The following is a 23,243-nucleotide window of genomic DNA, read 5'->3' on the forward strand; positions in this document are numbered from 1 at the left end:
ATGGTGGTACGGTTCCTAAAATTTAGGTTTGTTTGCAAAAATTAAGCTATAGCTCTCTATTGACGGTCTTTATAAATTAAATCAATGTCTATTTTTTCTAATTGCAGAAGTCACCTTTTTCTTTTTACTTCCAATTTCACCTAAGTTTTGTTGGTCTTTGCTGAAATTTCACTTGAGTTTTGCTGGTCTTTGCTGCATGTGATTGTAACTTGACATATTCTTGAACTTTCCTTCCTTTCAAGGTAAGTTTAGGTTGTTTTGACCATGAATTGTTATGTGGATATTCTGATTTTGACTATTTTTGAGTTTATGTTGTATGATTCATAAGTATTTTCAGTAGGTTATTGGTGCAAATGCTCTTAAATTATTTATATATACTAGTCATTGCAGGCATATGTTTGTGGGTATTGATGTGTGTAATGTTGGTAGCCTCGATTGCCAATCAAAAGAAGTCGCAATAATGAAATTATTGAATAAATTTGTTAGTCTCATAATTTCTAGGACAAAATTTCCATTATAATTTTTGATGTAGAGATAAGGTTTTCTTATTCCTGTTTTAACTGAACCCTTTAATTAGGTCAACATGTTCCTTAATGCATAATTCAAGTAGTTTTACATTGGATCATGATGATTCAACTCCCTTTGATATTTTGAAACAAAACATGTTTGTTTTACTAGGATGTTCAACAACATCTGTTGTGTGTGATCCAAAGCAGTACTTGTGTGATAGCGGTTCAGTTCAAATGTATGCAGGGGAATGTATTCTTGTAAAGGGGTGACTGGGACTGGGTTAGAAGCAAATAATCCAATTTTAACAGGTTGTGTTTATGATCCACCAGTTCCTGTTGGTTCATGTTATGGTTTGAACTTGCCTTGGCTTCAGCGTTCTTCGTATTCAACGATATATAGTTTTGGAGGTGATGAAGGAGATCCTATGAAATGGGAGTTTGGGATTTCTTTGATGTATAATGATTTATATTATGTTGATGAATCTTGCAAGAATTGTTAGGATAGTGGTGGATCTTGTGGTTTTTCTGGTGCAGATGAGTCTTTTGCTTGCATTTGTAGGAATGGTGTCCTAGAAATGTATTCAGCCATTTCTTTGTTAAGCAATAAATAACTCATGTTATGATGGGAGTGATAGCAGCATCTTGATATTGCTATATCAGAACCTCCTTGTTTATACCTTTACTAGTCTAAAAAGGCTAACATCATTGTAATCATATCATTAGCTTGAATTCCCCTTCCCTTTCTGGCCAGCATCTTCACTCTCTCTATTTTCCTTCATTTTATAGCTTATTTAGTGTAGTTGTTGCCTTGCCCTTACAAGTAGTTTTAGTGGGTGAATAAGACAAATCTCTCGGTATTCATAAATCACTCTCCACTAGCATCTCCATCAAATACAATTCTCCTTGATCCAATTGTTGGCTTTGGCTTTTTATGTTATTGAAAGCGAGTGGTTCATTGTTTAAAGCGAGCAGCAAAGTGAAGCGAAGCTCTATTGCTTTTTTGCAGTGAAGCGAAGCTATGGTAAAAATAGCAAGTGCTTCAGTATAGAAGTGGGGAAGCGAGTTCTCGCTTTTCTGTTTAACTGAGGTTGACAGTAACTAGGGCTTTTTTTATTTCGTAAAAATATTTCGTGCCTTCTTTCCAAACATTTTCCTCTATTTCACTTCTCATGCTGTAACACTCTTTCAAGTGACTGCAAGTTAAGTTTCTCATCTCTTCTTCTTCTTCTTTTTTTCTCTTCTTATTTTATCTATTTCTCTGGCTAAAGTTATTTTTTCAACTGCGTCTGCAATTTTCCCACTTTTGTTTTTTCCTGTGTATCAATATAATCTTCTCTGGTTTTTTTTTTCAGTTTCACAATTGTTTTCTCTGCTTTGTATTGCTTTCTCTGTTATGCTCTGTTTTTGTCCATATTCTGCAATTTTTCCTTTGTTCTATAATTTTTTTCGTTGTTCCGCTCTATTCTTACTATTCAGTTTTTTTTTTAGGTAAATTATATTTACTTTTTAATTTTAGAATTGAAAGATTTGCTAAATATGTTATTTCTATTGAGTTCTTGGTTATTTATCTATGCATATTTGATATTTTTTATTTTTGTACTAAATAGCGCTTTAGTTGAAAAAAGTGTGTGCTTCGCTTCATGCTTCTCGCTTTGGTGAAGCGAGCCCTTGTCGCCTTTTTTGGCTTCTCACTCTCCAAAACACTGCTCTTCCAGCATTGTCATTTCCTAAGAAATAACTATTGGCCTGGTGACAAATTATGGTGGTCCATGGCTCGGGTTGGGTCGACTTTTCAAAATTTAACAGTATGTGGTACTATAAGCATGATTAAACTCTTCTATTTCTGTTCAAAATGTATAGCCTGCTAATGATTAAAAAATCAATACCTCTGTTTAATATAATTTTAGATGTGGGAACGATATTGTATATTAATCTATCAAATATCAAATAGCACTAAATCAAAACGTATGTTTAAAGAGGTTATTCATGTGGAGTTTTGACCGTGAATACATGTTCTTTCCCTATGTATCATCTACTTTGACAATCCAGTGACTGCCTCTCTCTATCATTCTTCCATGTTAGTACCAGAGAATTCATCTAACAAATTTAACCCATGTTATTTCCCAATCATTAAGTAGCCTCCAAAAAGTGATATTCCACCCTTGTGATGAGCATATTTCTTGTCTACCACACTTAGGGTTAACACATCCTTTTTTTTCTCCATGTATTTTTCTTTCATTGAAAATGGACGAACTCTTTGAAATTGGCAATATATATTATTGGAAAGACTATACTGAAAGTATGTCTATATGATTTCAAAGTGGCTTGTTGATTTTTTATAGGTTCTTTGTTGCATTTCATATTTTCTTTTCTCTTAAGTGTATCTCATGTTCACATATTTCTTTCTTGGTTGTCATAGGTTGTGATTCCAAATCTGTTGGTGGTGGTGCTTGTTATTGTTGTTTAAAGTGTCTCCAAAACCATTCTTTTAAAGGCTTTGTTGATTTCTTTTGCAAGGTACATTTTTTTTCTTTTTCTTAACAGTTCTTCTTTACTGATGTGTTTTTGAAGATATTCCAAGTTTTGTCTCAATTTTTGTGGCCATTTGTTTTGCTATGTTTTTTAATCTAGTTTTATTGGCCAATTTTAAGAGGTATTGTTGGTTGCGATCTTTTACTGTGTTTCATCAATTTTTGAATAATAGTATGGTCATCATAAAATGTTGAACTATCACACACTATCAAAACGTTGATGTGTTCAATAGGTAATAAAAAAGTGCACAAGTGTAAAAAAATTTAAATGCTACAAACAAAAAAATATAAAATATTTCACTTTTTTCTCTTAATTCTTTACATACTCTTCTAGTAATATAATCATATTAGATTGTAGGACTTCTCTAACCTTTGTTTATAGTTTTATAAATTTGTTGTGAACCTGCTTTGTGTATTCAGTTCATAACCATAAACGTAGAAACTATTTGGGCTTTTACTGTTGATGTTTAGAATATACCTGGAAAAATTATTATTTTGAAATATTTGGTCTTTTACTATTAAATGTTGGATTTTCTTGAATTGCTAAAGTCTTTTGTCATGTAATTTGGACTATTCCAATTTTTGTAACCTTTTTATCACCATCTTGTGAAATATTTATGTGTGTTTCTTGTTTAAGTGTACATTAAGTGTTTGTTTCTTGATTTTTTGTTGTAATACAAATATAACTATATACATCTATTGTGTATGAATCTATAACTCTAAAAGTAAATATATAATTAGTACTACTTTGTTGTTATACTAATGTATTATTATATCTAATTTACATGCATGAAGATAATGGCGCCTAATAAACAATGGATGGAACTCATTAAAGATAGACTTGTTGTTGCTTATATAGATGGGGTGGAGACTTTCTTGGATTATTCTTTTACAAAATTAGGAGAACCGCAGTTGATACGTTGTCCATGTATTAAATGTGGTAATGCAACTTCTAGAACACGTGTTGTAGTTAGGCCACATTTAATAGTACATGGGATAATACCAAGTTATACTCTTTGGTATCACCATGGGGAGATGTCAGGTGAAGAACAATCAAATTTTGAAAATATAGATGATAATGACATTGAAGAGGATGATGCTGAGGATGAAATAGATGGTTTGCTAAGAGATTTGTACCCCGATTTTAATGGAGATAATATGAATAATAGTGGTGATGATTTGTTGGAGGAGGAACCAAATGATGAAGCAAAAAGATTTTATAGGCTATTGAAAGATCTTGATCTACCATTATATATATGAAAGTGCAAAAGTTTCTAAGCTTTCTACTTTAGTTAAATTGCTTCACCTTAAAAGTATTGGTCATTGGAGTAATGAGTCATTTACGATGTTGTTGAAGTTTTTGAAAGATGATTTATTGTTGGATGGAACAAACTTGCCGGATTCATATTATGAGGCAAAGAAGGTAATTTGAGATCATGGGCTTTCTTATAAGAAGATTGATGCATGCAGGAATGATTGTATGTTATATTGGAAGGATGATAATTGTCTTCAATCTTGCAAAGTTTGTGGTGTATCTAGATGGAAGGATGGTAAACATAGTGGGGAAACAAAATTGAAAAAAGGAAAAAATATACCATGTAAGATTTTACATTATTTTCCTCTAAATCCAAGGCTTCATAAGATTATTTATGTGCTCAAAGACATCTCCTTTGATGTCCTGGCATCATGACAAAAGAGTTGATGATGGAATAATGAGGCATCCAGCTGATTCAGTGGCATGGAAAAAATTTGATGAGCTTCACCCATCTTTTGTTGTTGAGCCTCGTAATGTATGACTTGGACTTGCTAGTGATGGTTTCCAACCATTTGGAATGTAGAAAACTTCGTACAACATTTGGCCCATGGTACTTATTCCCTATAATTTTCCACCTTGGCTTTGCATGAAGCAAAAGAACTTTATTTTGTCAATGCTTATACCTAGCCCAGAGAGTCCTGGTGATGCAATTGATGTCTATCTGCAACCTTTGATGGAGGAGTTGAATGAATTATGGGAGAGTGGAGTCGAGACATTTGATGCATCAAATAGAAAGAATTTTACGTTACATGCATCTTTGTTGTGGACCATTAATGACTTTCTAGCATATGAAAATTTGTCTGGATGGAGTACAAAAGGAAAATTGGCTTGCCCATGTTGCAATGAAAAACACACTATACAAGGCTAATAAATGGCCAAAAACAGTGTTATATGGGCCATAGACGCTATCTTCCTCTTAATCATAAATGGAGAAATGATAAAGTGTCATTTGATAACACTATTGAGCACAGGCAACCACTTGAAATGTTGTCCGGTGATGATATACTTGATCAGGTTGCTGATTTAGATGGGTTGCCATTAACAAAGGATCCACAGAAGAAGATTAAAATATCACACAAGAAAAAGGGTGATGATTGGAATAAGAAGAGTATATTCTTTGATCTTCCATATTGGAAAACCTTATTGTTGCGACATAATTTTGATGTGATACACATTGAAAAGAATATATGTGACAATATTTTGGGGACAATCTTAGATGTCAAAAGAAAAACAAAAGACACCTTGAGTACTCAGTTGGATTTACAACAAACGAAAATACAAAAAGTGAGTTGCCAGTAGCATCTTACACATTATCTGATGAAGATAAGGAATAGTTTTTCAAATTTTTGAAGAATTTAAAGGTCCCAGATGGATTTTCCTCAAATATTTCTCAATGTCTCAAGCTTAAGGATAAAAAAATTGCAGGATTAAAAAGTCATGATTGTCATATAATTTTACAACATTTACTCCCTCTTGCCATGCATGGTATGCTTTGCAAATCTGTGTCTGAACCACTTATTGAGTTGTCTATTTTTTTCAAAGTGCTTGGAGCAAAATGTTTGAGCGTAGAGGAGTTGGAACAAATAGAAGATCAAATACCAAAAACATTGTGCAAGTTAGAAAAGTTGTTCCCTCCTGCATTTTTTAATGTCACGGTGCACTTGTCTATTGATCTACCTGATGAAGCTAAGATTGTTAGACCAATTCAATATTGGTGGATGTATCCAATAGAGAGATACCAACACTTTTTGAAGTGTTTTATTGGTAATATGGCTCACCCTGAAGGTTCGATTGCAGAGGGATATTTAGCAATTGAATGTATGACTTTATGTTCAAGGTATTTGAATACAATAAAGATAAAGTTTAATTGTCCGAAGAGAAATTATGATGGTGGTGTAATCGAATGTGAGGGTGGTTTGACAATATTTTGTGAACCTGGAAAAACTTTAAAGGGTAGCACACCAGACAAACTTGATTCAAACGATATGGAGGACACACATTTTTTAATTTTGAATAATTGTGATAAAATTCAACCATTTCTCGACTAAGTATTGATTTAATCTAATAATTTATTTATACATTGTCTATATGCTTAATTTATAATAACATGTAAAACTTCAATTCTTTGTTAGAGAATTTTCATAAATTTATAGTGAGACCTCCCAACAAAGTTCAGATGTGGAGTGGAATAGAAAATTCATTAGTTGGTTACCAAAAAAGGTTAGTAGAAATTAATCAGTTTTCTTAAATCAAGTATGCAATTAAATATTGTTTTCTAAAAAACTATTTGATGTTGGTAGGTTGCAGGATTATACAAACATGATGATAGTAAGAGAATGGAGGATTTGCTATAAGGCCATATTGTTAATGGATATAGGTTTCCTATGAAAGAGTATGATCAATATTAGAAAACTCGAAATTGTGGAGTGGTTGTAGTAGGTGAGACCCGTGAAGAATAAAAACATATGAATTACTATGGCAAGTTAACTGAGGTTCTTGAATTACAATTTGTTGGGGGAAGAAGAGTGATTTTATTCAGATTTTGGTTTGATGTGTATGATCAAAAGAGGGGAGTTAAAATAGATGAATATGGCTTTGTAAGTGTTAACCGTCGGTGATATTTGAAAATAAATGAGCCATTTGTATTAGCTAGTCAAGCATCACAAGTATTTTATGCTATTGATCATTCCAATAAAGGTTGGAAAATAGTGCAAAAGGTTAAACCTCGTGATTCTTTTGATAATTCGGAAAAAATGATGATGACTTAGAAGAGTTAGATAACCCTACACAAGTGAAAAGAAAAAGAGCTCATTAAGGTTTGGAGCTTTGTCATGCTTTCTTTTACTTTAGTAATTTTTTTATGGTAATGATTCGCTATAGTATTTCTATGAAAATTTGTTTGATGCACTTGGTCTTTAATGTTACCTTGATCTTACTATAGTAGTAATGGTTCATGCAAGGAACCTGTGTTACATGTACATGTGTCTCATTTCTAAAGGTGTTTTCAATTCACATTTCTTCTTATGAAAAACTTCCTAACCTATTTGAACTTTTGTTTACAAGACTTTGCTCTTATTTTTTATTTTTTTGTATTATCTAGGTTGACATGAATCCCTCAAAAACTCTGAAGTATGAAATGGGGCAAGCTTCAAAAATCCCCAAGTATGAACTCATTCAGCCAGGTGCCTTAGCAAAGGTACTAGGTCAAAGTTTGAAAACTATGAGCACTATCAGAGTTATTGCTGAACAAAGGACTCTGATTGCCAAAAATAGAAGTTACTATGCAACAACTTCAAAGTTGAATAAGCTAGCAAATAATAGTTTCCATGTGCATCCTTGTTTAGAGGAAAAGGAAGACAATGCTCCCCTCCATCAAGAAGCTGAAGTGAATCAACACATTTTGACCAGTGATGCAAGGGTCATGGACAAAGCTTAAGGATTAATGCTGCAAAAAGGCCTATGATTGGCGAAAATAGAAATACTACAACAACTTCTACTCAAAACAAGCCAGGAAAGAAAAGTATCCCTCTGTCTCCTAATTTTAATCCAATGGAAGACAATGACACCCTCTTTCTAGAAGTGGAAGTGACTCTAGATACTCAAAGAAGTGATCATTTGCTAAAGAGTTAGTCTGGTTAATTTGTTTGATCAAGAAATTCTGCTTAGCTTTCTATACTTAATCTCCTTTGTATTCGTTTTGTTACTAATGGGAATAAACTTCTTATTTTGGTTGACTTTCATCAAAATGTGCAGGTCCATTTGAATATGATAAGTCCAAAAAAGTGATTGAAGTGCCTCGAGTTGCCCAAAGAAGTGATACTACTATTTTATTTATTTGTGCAACTTCTTTTTGTTAGTTGAATTGAAGTCTTTTTTTTTTTACTTGCACTTAAATTTGCAAGTCCGTTTGAATATAGAAAAGCAAAAAAACTAGTTGGAGTGACTCAAGGTTCTAAGGGAAATCAAACTAGTAAGTATTTTCTTGTTGTTACCTATAAAGCAGCAAAAATATTATCTATGAATCGCTTCCCTAGGAAGATATGTTAGCATATAAATAGCATTTTTAGGAACAAGGACCTTCAAGATAAGTGCAATATTAGTAGTTATTTGTCTCAGTAACTCTCCATTTTGAAAGAATTGCAATCCTGCTTCAGCAACATCTTTCTTAGATGTTGTCCATTCCCCTTTCTGTATCACTTTTTTTTTGGCAACTTAAGGCCTGATCTCTTGCAATAGGCACTAATATTAAGCTTTGATATCTCTATTAAAGTGAAGATTTAATTTTATTTTAGTCAAACTAAGATGATGTGAGTGGAAAGTTATCTGCCAATCTTATATTAAACAATAATGTTGTTATCTCTCATGGTGAAAGAAGAAGTAACTTTTAGAACCTTGAAAATAAATAAGTATTATTTGGGGAGCCTGATTTATATTTCTCAAGTACAAAGTAAAATGTTTACACATGACAATGCATTTAAATTATAGTCCACTTATACTCATTCTATCCTCGTGGAGTGGATGCAATTGTGCTGTGGAATCACATGGATAAAAGAAATATAGTTGTGGGGATTCTCACATTTGTTCTTCCTGATTTTTCTAGTTGTCCCTAGGTTTGGAACTGTGGATTGGTACCTCTCAAAGGCGAAGGAAATTTAGTGTTCCGATAGCATGGTATTTTGGATTTTCTGTATTACAATCATATAGAGACCAGACCATTGTATACATTAATAATTTCAGAACTTGACACCTAAAACAAAACTATTGGATCATTCTCCAGATTCTTTTGATTATTTAGTGCTAATGATCAATTTATATCAAAGAGCATAGTTGACTTATTTTAAACTTTGCAGGTCCAGTTGGATATGATAAGGCAGAAAAAATGACTGAAGTGTATCGAGATGTTCAGAGAAGTAATACTAGTATATATTACTTACTTTTGTGTAATTATTTGTTGTTGTTAGTTGGCTTGAAGTTTTATTTTGTTTTAATATTATAATTTGCAGGTCAATTAGAGTCTAAAAAGGCAACAAAAGTGATTGAAGTGGCTGAAGATGCTTCGAGAAATGAAACTAGTATGTATTTTCTTGATGTTACTGGTAAAATAGCCGAAAAGGTATCTTTCCTGTGTATTTGACATCTGATGCTTCATTATGATTACCTCCACCTATTCTTGATTCATCAATTGTGATTTTCTGAATGAAAGTTTTTAAAAATTGAAAGTCTGATTTGGGATCTTAAGTTTTCCAATATTTATTCCACTGCTAGTTGCTCCTTTCTGTATCACATCTTTTTTGGCAACTTGAGGACTTATCTTTTGTCTAGTTGTTACTTGGTTTGGAACTGTGTTGTGGAATCACATGGATAAAAGAAATATAGTTGTGGGGATTCTCACATTTGTTCTGCCTGTTTTGTCTAGTTGTCCCTTGGTTAGGAACTGTGGATTGGTACATCTCAAAGGCGAAGGAAATATACTTACCCGATAGCATGGTATTTTGGATATTCTATCTTACAATCTTATACAGACCAGACCATTGTATACATTAATAATTTCAGAACTTGACACCTAAAACATAACTACTGGATCATTCTCCGTATTCTTTTGATCATTTAGTGTTAATGATCAATTTATATCAAACAGCATAGTTGACTTACTTTAAACTTTGCAGGTCCAGTTGGATATGATAAGGCAGAAAAAATGACTGAAGTGTATCGAGATGTTCAGAGAAGTGATACTAGTATATATTACTTTCTTTTGTGTAATTCTTTGTCGTTGTTAGTTGGCTTGATGTTTTATTTTGTTTTAATATTATAACTAGTAAATGGGCCTGTGCTTCACGTGGTTAGATTATTTTTCTTTAATATTTATTAGAATAGAACTTTTCTTGTATTTTGATGTTATAACATTTTTATATAAATCTATTTTCAAGAGTATAGAGGTTATTCAATTGTAGTTTACCATTTGTTTTATTAAAAGAAAAGGCAAAATTACAAATCATAACACTATTTTCTCCTAGTTTGCATAATTTATTTTATAGATTCATTAATTTGCTTTTGAAATTTTACAATGGTTAGTTTAGTTTTATCATCTTTATGCATGGATACATAGTGTCTTTAATTAGAGAGTCAAATAAATATTTTTCTCAATTTTTTTTCTTTGCAAATTTCGTTAGTATAACACTATCAATTACTTTCAAAATTAAATATATATATATAACTAATGTGTTTATCAAGAGCAAAGGTTCCATAATCATATGATATATTAATAAGTAATATGTAGACATTATGTGTTTTAAAATTAAAATGCAATCTTCCAAAATCCAAATTTCATATGTAATATAGTTATGATGGTGTTTGGGAATTGAAGTTGTTCACGAACAAAATATTAAGGATCCTTGAAAAGGGTGAAGGAGAAGTAAGAGATAATGGGAAAAAAGTTCAAAAGAGTACTTTGGTGAGAGAGAATAGGCATTATTATGTATCATACAATTGTAATTAATTGCTAGTTTTAGTTCTATCATTTGAGTTTCTAATTATTATTTTACCCCTGTTAATATTTACATTATTATGACAACAACAAAAAATCATATAAATTTCTAGGCTTGATCTGTTGGAGAAGCATAGATATCTTTGGAGAATGTTGTAAAGAAATGTATTCTGTAAAAAGTTATTTGTGAATCTGCAGTAGTTGGGTTTACATAGAGTCTGTACTAACAAATACTTATAACAATAACTTTACAGAAACATAAACAACAAAGTTTAAAACATGTACTCAAAAACAACAATTAATATCATAAGCATAAATTAATGACTGTATAAAAAAAACATACCAGGATCTATAACAATAGAATGAACCAGAAAGGAAAAATCGAGCTCATTGAATGCACAATGTTTCCTTAAGGAAATCATTCCCCTCTAGTACCCGAGGTTTAAAGAAAAATAGATCCTCTCAGGATGAAACGATTTTATTCACCAGTGTAATGATACAAAAACAATAGTGTCAGTGAGCCACTCAACATGAGCAAAGTACACAATATTTAATTGTGCAGAAGAAGAAAAAGAAGAAGTTCATAATCAATATTTAATTGTGTAGAAGAATAAGAAGATGTTCAGAATTTTCGTTGTTTTAAAATGAGAGGGAACCCCTCTATTTATAGACAACAAAGGGTAGTGTAAACAAATATTTATTGTGCCTTACCGGAAAGGTCACAACTCTTTGGAGAAGTCACAACACTTTGGAAAGATCACAACCTTTCATAAAAGTCGCAACTCTTCATAAAAGTCAAAATTTTCCATAAAAGTCACAACTTTTAATAAAAGTCACAACTCTTCATAAAAGTCGCAACTCTTCATAAAAGTCACAACTTTTCATAAAAGTCACAACTTTTAATAAAAGTCAACCTTTCATAAAAGTCGCAACTCTTCATAAAAGTCAACTTTTAATAACAACCCCAATTTTTCATGAAAGGGAAGGCTAATTTTGGAAATAAATAAATTAAAAAGGAATCATTGTTTGTGGTGGCGCCACGTAGGTGGCCTAGGGTTCTCTTTATATATATATATATATAGGATATATGATATGATTTGCAGGTCTATTAAAGTCTAAAAAGGCAAAAAAAAAGTGATTGAAGTGGCTGAAGATGCTACGAGAAATGAAACTAGTATGTATTTTCTTCCGTGTGATATTTTCTTTTCTTGATGTTACTAGTAAAATAGCCAAAAAGTTATTTTTCCTATGTATTTGACATCTGATGCTTCATTATGATTTTTTTCACTTGTCCTTACCATATTAACCTCCACCGATTGTTAATTTATCAATTGTAATTTTCTGAATGAAATTTTCTAAAAATTGAAAGTTCCGTATTTGGGATATTAAGCTTTCCATTATTTATTATACTGTTAGTTGCCCCTTTCTGTATTTTTTTCTTTGGCAACTTGAGGCCTTATCTCTTGCAATGGGCAATGTTTTACCTGTTTTGTCTTCTTATCACTTGGTTTGGAACTATGGATGGGTACTTGTCAAAAACCAGATAAAATGTTATTTTGCATATTTGGTCTTATAGATCTAAAAAGACTAGATCATTGTATACGATAATAATTTCAAAAGTTGACACCTTAAACTTATCTACTGGACTATTCTCCAGATTCTTTTGATGGTTTAGCATTAAAGATCAAATTTATATCAAAGAGCATAGTTGATTTACTTTAAATTTTGGAGGTCCAAGTGAATATGATAGGACAACAAAGGTGAGGGGAACAAACATTTTAAAAAAGTTTTGCGATTAAGACCTAGAGAAAAGTTAAAAGTCACTTTCTATCAAAATCGAGTCGTTGGGCCGAATCACACCTCATTTACAAGACACTTGGGTTTGCTAGTTCGTGATCGCAATATATGCCCATTGCGGGTACACTCATGAATGGATATTGAAGAGCATAAGCTTGAGCATATGTGGGCAGTTGTTACAATAAGAATTACAACATTACTCTCTTTTATTTTCGCTGACTTGATACCGCTGCTACTGTAACAACAATATTTCTCCCTCTTCTTCTTGCGTTTGTTTAGAGTATACTATGGTGTTGCCTTTGTTTAGACATTATTATGGTCTTTGTTTAAGAATAGCTATTACCACAACAAATAAAAAATTCATCTCCTCAGTCTTACTATTCACTCTCTATTTAGTTTCTTAATCCACTCACACTCGGTGTTGAGGAATTTCTACTACCCTTGTTAAACATAGACAACAATTTGCATCTTGCACCTGTATGTTCAGTCTCATCATTCGAGTCTTCTTAAGTTCCTTGTTCTAGTTTGCCAACCAGAGGATAAATTTAATTATGCTTTGGTTGCACAACTTTTGTCCAAGTAAGATATGCTTCCCAAAGAGTGGTCTGGACCCCTATAACTCCTGGTGGCTGATTACGTATGTTTCACTCTTTGTCAACTTGTACTTTCTCTTTTGGTACTAGTCAACCATTCCTGTTTTTAGAGACGTTAACTTTCTCCAATACCAACAACAATCTGTAGGTGGTATGTGATCACATATATTGCCATATTACTTCATATACACTGCATGTGTCCATATTACCCAGAGGATGTCTAGATATTCTGAAACATTCCATATAGTAGTTTGCCAACATAAGCTTCATTCCATTTCATACATCCCTTAACTTTTAGTCCTAAAAAATTATATATGGGAGGCATACCTTAACCCAAGAAATCAAAGGTGTCTTTCTCTAATATGCAGTACCTCCCCATACAAAGTTCTTACATAGTTGACATGTAAGATCACCCCTTCAATCCATTAATCAAGAACATTAATTTGCAATCAAAGGTATCTTTCCCTGATTCTGATGATATTTTTCTCTATTTTAGGAAACGTTTGACTGTGATAACATGAATGATCAAAAAGATAATGTTTTGCAACATATGAGAAAGCTTTGGAGCAATTGGAGAGGATCGTTGCACAAGAATATGAAATCCAAGTCATTGCACGAGGTTCTAAAATATGTGTCGATAGGAGTAGACAAGAGTGATTGGGAATGGTTGGTCAAGGAACATTTTTTATCTGATAAGTTTAAGGTATGATTGCATACCTATTGATTAATATCATTTTATTTCCAAATCATATATGATTACTGTTTTGGCATAGGTCTTTTGATTAAATGATTTCATTTTTTATCAAGAGAAAGCAAAGTAGTTACAAAAGTTAATTTAAGAATAAAATAGAATCATTAAACAAGCTTGTGATAATTTCAGCTTGTGTTGTTAATGTAGGAATCAAGTACAAGAAACACAATCAACAGGTCTAAGTTGTGTATGCCTCATCGTATGGGTAACAAGCCTATAATAGAGATTATTTACGGACTGATAAATAAATCATGAAACCCTACAAGAAAACCTCCTTTTTGTATAAAAGATCTTATAGTAATTACTTTTTTTATTGTTAAGGGAGGCAAATATGGTAATCCACCAAATATGGCAACTATCTTCTTTGAGACTCGTAAAAGGGAAATGAGCTTGTCTAACTCGAAACCAATGAAAAATATGTATCTTTATCGATAAATTTCATTTAACATTTTCTTTCTGGATTGATTCATTGAAAAACATTCTTGTATTTTATAGGCTGAAATTCAAGAGCTTGTACAATCTGAACCGTCTCTTACGAATATTGAGGTAGTGGAATGATGCTTTGGACCTCAATGCAAAACTCATGCAGTTGGATTTGGTGGTGGGATAACCACTTAGGAGTTGAAAGGTGGTAGTACTTCTAAGGCTTCGTTGTTGGAAGAACCAAAAACATCTTGAAAAGAAAAGGAATCACTACAAAAGCGTATTGATATACTAGAGAGTAAATATGATCGCCTTGAAAGTATAGTGGTTCGTTAGCATCCATCACCTCCACCAGGTTTGCAAACTTTTCATTAGCTATTCCATGATGTGTATTTTTCAATGAATTTAGTGATGTCATTAACAAATGCTCATCTTTGATAAGGGCTTTGATAATGCAGTGGTTTGTCTTTCTATGATAAGTTGATTTTAGAGGGTAGAGAGTCTTTAGTTGTACTACTTTCCATGATGAACGAGACTACATGCTTATAGAATTATGCATATCTCTATTTTAATCGGGATGTATTCCTTTGTTAAGAACTGAATTCTGTCCCTGCATGTTCACCTTAGTATTTGTGTTGCGTGTTAAATCCTTACTATGTTATAGTTTTAGAATAATGATCTCTAAACTCGTTGAACTTTTTGAATTGTGTAAATGCGAAAGATGTTTGTCTCATTTTAGTCTATCTCCATAGTAAGGTTCACAGACACATGTATAGAACAACTTGTATTTATAGAAAATGTGGTCTAAGGTAGATAATACTACTTTCATCGATATATTTCTTATACTGTTAGATGTTTATTTTTTGGTAATCAGAATATATTTTTGGTTAGCAGGTATTTTTCATTCATAACCAAATTATTTAGTACAAACAAAGCACTGATGGCTTAACTGCTATATATCATTCTAGCCTATCTATATTACTACTCGTTATGAAATACAAAGCATGAATAATTTTATGTTTATTACACTGTCAGAATTCCTAGGGATACAAATTTAGATTTTGAAGTACAGGCAACTAGTTTGCCTTTTGCTAGCCGCGGATATGAATATGCATCACGACCTCCCTCAAGACCATGTCTGGGCACATTCTTTCCTTTTGGAATCTGATTTTGTTCCTTCTCTCTATATAACATAGACTAGCATGACAAACACACTAGTAGAAATTTCGGCTCGTCCTACACTGTTTTTGCAATATCACTCACTGGTAAAAAATAACCTTGTGACATCCCAACCAGCTACACAGTCTACCGCATAAAAGTCTGATCAAAAGTTTCCCCTGTTTTACAACAAAACACACAGTCGTGTGGCACTTGTATACCAATTTTTTCAAGCATGTCTACTTTTGGTAGTCTTCTTTGGACAGCCAACCACATAATAAACTTGAACCTAGGGTGCACTCCATGTTGCAAGGCAATACTCTTCCACTCGAGTCTTGGAAATATGGTCATGAGATAGGTATTTATACATCTTCTAAGTAGAGAACTTGCCTCCCCTCTGTACTTTTGCAAACTCAGCCATCAAAGCACTCTAACTAGTTTGTCCTTGTAACAATACATCTCTATACCCCAATATATTCCTCACTATCCATGATGATGCAGATTTAGGTATGAGGACAGTTTCAATCTCCCTTCTTTTGATAAAATAACTGTGTACCCATAAGATCCATAGACAGTCCTTTCTCGCTACATTCTGCAATTTCTAATTAAGTATTGCTACCTTGTTCCATAGCTTTATTTAGTTCTATGATATTGAATAACCTGCAACATGTGGTTTGCATATTGTTTCCCATGACACCAATGCTCTTCTAGGCATTGTTATTGTCTGTGTCCATAAGAAGGTCGTGCAGGTTTGTTCTATATCTTTGATCACTTTCTTGGGTAGAAGAAAGACATGTGCCCAGTAAGTAGGGACTCCAAAAATTATTGATTTAATCAGCTGAAGTTTACCTGCATAGGATGATAATTGGTAATTATGATTTATTGATCACCAAAGTGGATATTTACAAATCTAATTAGCCCGTACTACCTATATAAAAAAAACCAGGGGTTATTACCTGCTTACATAACAAAAAATTAAAAGTTACATCTATCTAATAAAATCTGGTTGTGCAGTAGCTCTAACACAACAAACACAAGCAACTCTACATGTTATATCTTCCATTGTAGCCTCATTCTTCTCAAAACCTTTAGTATTCTTGTCCTTCAAATTAAAATGAATTCTGTGTAGTCTAGTTCAATAGTTGAGCCTGGTGGCTTTCTTTAAATGCTAAGACACTGTTGGGACCTCTTTTTAGCAATATAGGTGATGTATGGAACATACATTGTACATTTGCTTCTAAAAAATGAGAGAGATAATTGATGTTCATATGATATAATTTCTTTATAAAACAACTTGTAACAAGTCAAACATGTTGGCTCTTGTATAAAAATGATATATTTCACTTGGACTAAATGATAGCAATTTGGAAAAAGACTTAGAATGTTTTTTATGTTGCTTTTAAGCCATATAATATTTTCTAACCAAAAAAACTTAGTAACAATTATTGAAACAAGTTGTCATATAACATAAAATAGAAAAAAGATCAACTGATCAAGCTTGCTAAACGAGAGAATGAATAGTATCTCATGTATTTCTTTCTTACTATACATGAAGCTTGTCTAGTGTTAATTAGTATCCCATGCATTTCTCCTTTCGATTGAGTTTTTTTATAGCTTTCTTTGGGTATATATAATAATGTGTTTAAAGATTTGGGTTCTTTGGTGATTAAATGATTGATTTATGCTTTAAAAGTTATAAGTTATAGCTATCCGGCATTCTGTTACGAATTGACCTCAAATTGTTTTTCTTAAAAAATGAAGAATGTGATATAGATTAAAGAACGTGTTGTTGAAGAATTGTGGAGCCAACTGAAAAGAAAGATTATATTTTTATTGTTGGTGCAGATCTAGAGACGTTTTAAACTATGCAGCTATTTGATTTTCTCAATTTTTAGGATTCGATAGATGTCAAACATATCTGTTTTATTATATTATGTCGAACATCTATGTTATTTAGATCTTATGTTGAACATGCATGATTTTTAGATATTGTGTTGAACAAACATATTGATATGTAAGTTTTCCAGTATGTTTTCGTTCATGGCAAAACAATTATGAAATGTTATATTAAATTTTTTATGGCTTGTGAAAAAAAAGAAATGATAGTAAGATCAGGAACTGCTTGAGGAACATGAAAACTAGATATAATTATTTGAAACTAAATTTGTGAAACAAACTTGGTCGTTAAATTTATTAAAATCAACGGTAAAAGTAATGTAATCAATGAAAGAATCTGACCACTAAAAGTACTTGTAACGACTGGAAATTGTGGTTGGACTTCAACGTTTTAACGAGCAAATGACCATCAACGAAGGGAATTTGTGGTTATTGTTAGTAAATGTAGCGGCCGGATTTATCGTTGTCGCTAAGTGATATCTAACGACCGCCTATGCAATCTGGCCATTAAACTTTAACGACGAAGCTTTTAACGACCGGTGACGACCAATTTTTGCCCGGTCGTTATAGACCTTTAACGACTAAATATGGACTTTTAACGATTAGATTTCCTTTCGTTAAAAGTCATTTTTCTTGTAGTGACTCTGATAAGCCTTTTAGTAGGGGACATTTGTAGAGATCGAAATTTCGTACTGTAAAAGACAAGTCCAATTTTGTTAGAATTTTTGGACACTACTAGATCTACTATAAACCCTATTTCATGCTTATATAAAAGGTAACGTATCCTGTGAAAAGGCATCTTAAAATTACTCAATTTTGAAGTGGATTTGGCTTTTTTGAGATATTTTAAGATACCTTTTCACGGGATACATTACCTTTTATATAACCATGAACTAGGGTTTATAGTAGATCTAGTAGCCTCCAAAAATTCTAACAAAATTGGACTTATCTTTTAGAGTACGGAATTTTGATCTCTACAAATGTCCCCTACTTAAAGGCTTATCAGAGTGTAGACTCGATGAAACTCAATGACAAGACTTGAAGTACACATAAAAGTGAACCTTCCATCTTTGCGATTTTGTGGCTATTTGTGAGAGAAGGGATGATGGACAAATTTGGTCCCACGAAATGTGTCAATTTGTTTGCAACAAATTTTGAAGGGCTAGAAAATAAATTGCAATCATATATGAAATACGAAGAAACATAATTTTTCTAATAAGTATTGTGGGTACAAATCTGTTTCTCCCTTGATTCTTCTCTCTGGATTTTCTCCGTAGTTCAAGGGCTATTAGTAGTGTATTCCTCAAATATAAGATGATTTGAACCACGTTGGATTTATTTGATATCCACATAAAAAATATTTTGTGGATCTTCTTGAAGCATTTGGTTGTCAAGAATAGTTCGTTCACATCTTTATCTCTATGTGAATATTCGAAATGCCTCTTCAATGAAATACATTAACCCTTTCTGTAGGCATGATCTAGGATTTAGGGTAGAATAGCCTCCAAAAATCCTAAGTGAAATTGAACTCGTCTTGTAAAATCCCATAAATATTTTCTGTCTACATAAAGTATTTGAAGAGGAGTATTTTAGACAAGACAAAGTTAATGTGTCCTATCGAATTGTTAGCTCCATACAGATTGTTGGAATGTACCATGAGCTAAATGATCATTGTTAAAAAGGATTATCAGACTAACACTAAAAGCTAATTATCACTTGATAATTCACTTTTTTATTCGTAAAACTAATGGTTGATGATAACTTAGAAAATAATCTCTGCCAGATTTTCTGTATATGGATGTTTGTGATGATACACATTTATATATAATAAGTTTGTTTATATCCTTACCATTCACCTCATTAATATCTGAAGGGGAACATTTGAGGAGAGCATCTTAAATAAGTGAAATTAAGAATTTGTCATTATTGGCTTCATGCACATTGTGTAATGGACCATGAACTAATTAAACGATCATTGCAAAATAAAAATGTTCGACTATTTCCTAAAAAATAAGATCATTCAAGAAATTGCCTCATTTTCTAGCTTTCGTAAAATCAACTAGACATAAATCTGGGAGCATTCTCTTCTTCCAAATTCTTTACGTATGTATATTTATTAACATTTTACACTCTTCTTTTGTTAGAATGACTAACAACAACAAGAACAACATAATCAGTGAAATTTCACTAGGTGGGATCTGAAGAAGGTAGATTGTACACTACTTATTACTATCTTGTGTAGTGGAGGTAGACATGTTATTTCCGAAAGACCTTTAGCTCAATTGCATTAAATACAAGTGAAAGAAGGAGAAAACAATGAAAAAGAACATAGCAATCGATAAGAAAAGAAATGTAAAGTGTACAAGAAAGAACAATAACAACAACAAAATAGTGTGTGCTATTTCATTGTTCCTTTTTTTTTGGGAAAAGAACACTTGTACCCAAAAAGAGAAATTGTTTATAAGCGGCTACTCTTTTACTTTCATACCCATGTTTTTAACTATTAATTCACGTTTACTGCATGATAACATCAAAGTATATATATACTTTTATGATATCAAAGAGGAAGTAGTAGTGCTTCAGTGAAACTAGTCAGTCTCTCCTTGATACCATTAGAATATATATGCATCAATGAGGAAGAAGTAGTGATTCAGAGTTTCAGTGAAAAAACTGTTCAATAACTGCTTGATGCTATCNTTAGAGTATATATATGTCATCATTTCACTGAAACACTGCATCTTCCTCCTTGATGCCATCATAGTATATATATATATACTCCAATGGTATCAACAGTGGTTCTTAAATATATTGGGCCTAATTTGGGTAAATACTTCACCTAATAGATCCAATTTCTGTAGTTTTTTATTTCTTTCAGCTTATTTGGTTGGAGGGTGCTACTAGATAGAGGAATGTGATCAGTGAAAAAATTGTTCAATTGTTGCTTGATACTATTAGAGTGTATAGATACCATCAATATATATATATATATATATATATATATATATTTATACTCCGATGGTATCAACAGTGGTTCTTAAATATATTGGGTCTAATTTGGGTAAATACTTCACCTAATAGATCCAATTTGTGTAGTTTTTCATTTTTTTCCAGCTTATTTGGTTGGAGGGTGCTACTATCTAGAGGAGTGTGATCTATTGACTAGTGTTTTCAGTTGTGTTCCAATGAATTGATTGATTTCGTTTCGAGATATAAAATAAAACTTTAGCTTTAGCTGAATCTGGAATAATGCTAGTTTCCGGGAATGAAGAGTTCTAGGTTTGATTTCTTATTTGCGGTTGAAAATAGGTATAACTATGTAATACTTGCTTTGTTTTTAAATATTATTCTATTTCATCATGTATTTGCTGCCTGAAGTTCATGCCCGACAGTCTAGTAACTCTTGGTCTCTTCTTCCTATTAAGAAGTGGTTGTATCTTCGTGTACCTATCCATCATGAATAATCTTTTTTTTATGAAAATGAAATCAAGACCGAAGATGTTGAGACTGAGGACATTTGAATAACATATGTTTTATATCTTCAGGTCCAAAGTAGTAAGTAACCTGATTTAACATCTTAGTTTTGTGTTGTTGTATGGTTCCATATTAACCAATCATTATAATATGTAATAGAAATCGAGATTGAATATATATAGCATCGACATCTTCAGCTTCAATAATCATATTTAACTCTTGTATTTTTCATGTGTGCATATTTTTGGGTTTTGAAAGGTATGAATGGAAAATGATGAGTTATGACTTTTATGAAGATTTGTGATTTTTTCGAAGAGTTGTGACTTTTATGAAAAGTTGCGACTTTTACGAAGAGTTGTGACTTTTCTGAAGAGTTGTGACTTTTCTGAAAAGTTGCGAGTTTTCCGTAGAGTTGTGATTTTTTCAAAGGGTTGTGATCTTTCTGATAAGACACAATAAGCATCCATTCACACTACCCTTCGTTGACTATAAATAGAGGGGTTTTCTCTTATTTTTCAACAACTAATATCTAGACTTCTTCTACTAAATCTAGTATTTTAAGTGTATTTTACTGCCGTTGAGTGGTTCGCTGACATCGTGATTTTAGGTACCAATACACCGCTGAGTAAGATCGTTCTATCTTGGGAGGATATATTTCATTAACCTCAAGTACCTGAGGGAAATAATTTCCTTAAGGGCATACTCTGCATTCAGAGGGCTCGATTTGAGAAAAATATTTTGTATTTTATTTCTAATATGTTCTATTTCTTTACTGCTTTTAAGTTTCTAGCTTTGAAAATACGCTTCAAACTTTATTGTTTCTTAACAAGTTCTCAAAATGCATCTTTATTTTCTCCTTTAGTTTTCCCCATCAGTAATTTGAAAAGAGGGATGTAAATTTCTTATACTGACCATCATAGAGTTGGAAACAAGACAAAGCATACATAGGGATCGCTGCTTGATGTTTAGACGTACCTTAGAGTATAGAAATCGACTAGAAAACATAAGTACATTGCTAAGGAATTAATACGGAAAGAAGGGGGAAAAAGTAGAAGACTTGGCGTCCCTGGCGCTCTGAGTGGCGCGGGGCGTCAGACCCAAAATTTCAGAGGTGAAGATGGGGCACCCTGGCTGGTGTAGCACCCCAGGGTCAAGACTTCAAAGGACTCTTTGGGGCGCGCTGGCTGGAGCGACGCCCCACCCCATTCCCCTAATTTTTACGAAATTCCTCCTTTGTTTTTAAACTCTAAACCCTCTAAACTCAGTTGGGTATTTTCCCAAACACTTAGAATCGACTATACCATCAATATATGAAAGATTCTAATCGAATTCACACCTAAAATCTTTGATTCGGATTAAACAACTCCTCAACAATTTCAATGAATCAAGAATTCAATAGAACCTCTACAAACCCATCAAGAACTCAATTTCTAAACTTTCAAAAACTTAAATTCGCTGAAATAAATCATGATTGGAGCATGGGTTAACTAACTCAATGCTATGTGATCTCACATACCTCGTAGGGATCACCCCTTGATGAAATCCACAAGTGATTCTTGAAGAACTTGACGATTCTTGCTCCTTCTTCTCTTTTCTCTTCTTTTTTTCTCTTCTTTCAAACCCTAACTCAATATCATAAAAGCGTAAACTGAATCCTATCAGTTTAGACCCTAATTAATTACCAAAAAACGAAATTAGGTCATGGGATATGGAAAAGACCATAATGCCCTTCTAAAATCCGTTTTTGACTATCCTTAACTAGACAACTCAACTTCAAATGGACATATCTCACTTATACGAACTTGGAATTGAGTAAACTCGGCGGCGTTGGAAAGATAAATCCAAGATCTTTCCTATGGTATCTGGAAGTACACCAAACTCATCTTTAGCTAGGAGTTATGGTAGTTTGAAGTTTATCAAAAACTCAACTTAACATACTTAACAAATTTTCCAGATTTTTATATTCTTTCAAAAAATGACTATTTCCAATTTTTTTACTTCTTTCTAGTTATTTCAATTAGTGAGATGTTACACATTTGACTTAACTAGAGAAGACGAAGAAGACTTATTTTTATTCTTGTGGCTGAGAGTGATCAACTTTAGATGATTTATGAGTGTCGTCACACTTCAAATATTTAAAACAATTTATTTCCGCCTAACAAGGATTGTTCGACCAACCGACCACCAATCTGCATATCTCTTCCTAACAAGGTTTGTTCGACCAACTGACCACCAATCTGCATATCTCTACCTAACAAGGTTTGTTCGACCAACTGACCACCAATTTACATATCTACAGGTCATTAAAGTCCTAT

The 23,243-nt window shown here is 32.6% G+C and overlaps 2 long non-coding RNA genes and 1 pseudogene across 2 annotated transcripts; all 3 read left to right on the forward strand.

The window, feature by feature from the left end:
- Positions 1-1,120, forward strand: LOC125855983 (uncharacterized; annotated as a pseudogene).
- A 1,806-nt stretch (positions 1,121-2,926) lies between these two features.
- On the forward strand, positions 2,927-8,286 carry LOC125855495 (uncharacterized). Its single transcript, XR_007445495.1, has 3 exons — positions 2,927-3,026; positions 7,456-7,980; positions 8,109-8,286. It is a non-coding gene; the product is annotated as an uncharacterized LOC125855495 (long non-coding RNA).
- A 2-nt stretch (positions 8,287-8,288) lies between these two features.
- On the forward strand, positions 8,289-13,585 carry LOC125855494 (uncharacterized). The gene is made up of 4 exons (XR_007445494.1): positions 8,289-8,325; positions 10,022-10,090; positions 11,943-12,013; positions 12,571-13,585. It is a non-coding gene; the product is annotated as an uncharacterized LOC125855494 (long non-coding RNA).
- Positions 13,586-23,243: the final 9,658 nt, after the last annotated feature.

This window comes from Solanum stenotomum, chromosome 2, assembly GCF_019186545.1.
Source record: "Solanum stenotomum isolate F172 chromosome 2, ASM1918654v1, whole genome shotgun sequence".
Lineage (NCBI taxonomy): Eukaryota > Viridiplantae > Streptophyta > Magnoliopsida > Solanales > Solanaceae > Solanum > Solanum stenotomum.